Raw genomic sequence first — 826 nt, 5'->3', positions numbered from 1 at the left:
CGGCGGATCCCGCTCTTTTCACTCTGGCTGGTCTGGTTTAAGGGGAATTACTATGCTGTCGGACTCAGATCTATCCGTAAGTAACAGCAGACACTCTTAAAAATCTATCCGTAAGTTACAGCAGATACTCTTAAAAATGCATAGCGCTGCAAAAATCGACCATGGAACTAGTTAGCTACCAAATATTGTTAATTAGTTGGAAAGTGGCGACGTGCACTGAGCAGTATGCCGTTAGTGAACAGTGTAAGTGAGGCTGAGTGCATAACTGGAAAAAAAGAAGAGACGCTGAAACAGGAAAACATGACCAAACAAGTTGTCTAGCACACCAGATCATTTTATAAACACCTAAAAGAGGATTATAAGTGAACAATTTAACGTGGAGCGTTTGCTTCGCTGCATCAGGTGCGTTCACAGTGCTTGTGCTGTTTGATGTGGGTGACACGGCGTGAATGTTGTTTATTCTTTTCGCGTTACTCTACGGTATGAGTAAGTTAACACTGAGCCTTGTTTTCAAGAATTTGCGGATGTTGACAGAAGTGAAGAATTTTGACCGATTTCAAGTCTTCACCTCAAGCACAGGAGCCCTACACCAAACGAATGCTGGAGAGGTAATCCAGGTATTTTGTTTTTGTTCTCATCCCTCTGCTATATGTGATTATTATGTGCATAATAGCGTTTAAAAGGTCAAATTCACGGCCATCATGTCATGTAATGTAGCATGTTCCAGTGCCAAATGAACAGGGAGGCCTGCACTCTACTTCAAAGCAAAGCAGCAGTGTTCCCTGAGGAACACAGGAAAACAGGATAATTTAAAGTCCAGGAGACT

The 826-nt window shown here is 42.4% G+C and overlaps 1 long non-coding RNA gene across 1 annotated transcript; it reads left to right on the top strand.

Annotated features, from left to right (window-relative positions):
• Window positions 1-280: 280 nt before the first annotated feature.
• On the top strand, window positions 281-752 carry LOC107745704 (uncharacterized). The gene is made up of 3 exons (XR_001640624.1): window positions 281-402; window positions 516-617; window positions 718-752. It is a non-coding gene; the product is annotated as an uncharacterized LOC107745704 (long non-coding RNA).
• The last annotated feature ends 74 nt before the right edge of the window (window positions 753-826 follow it).

Source organism: Sinocyclocheilus rhinocerous, unplaced genomic scaffold (assembly GCF_001515625.1).
Source record: "Sinocyclocheilus rhinocerous isolate Xijiao unplaced genomic scaffold, SAMN03320098_v1.1 scaffold23357, whole genome shotgun sequence".
NCBI classification, from domain to species: Eukaryota; Metazoa; Chordata; class Actinopteri; order Cypriniformes; family Cyprinidae; genus Sinocyclocheilus; species Sinocyclocheilus rhinocerous.
The sequence above is the reverse complement of the archived record's forward strand: the minus strand, read 5'-3'. Positions and strand labels throughout refer to the sequence as shown.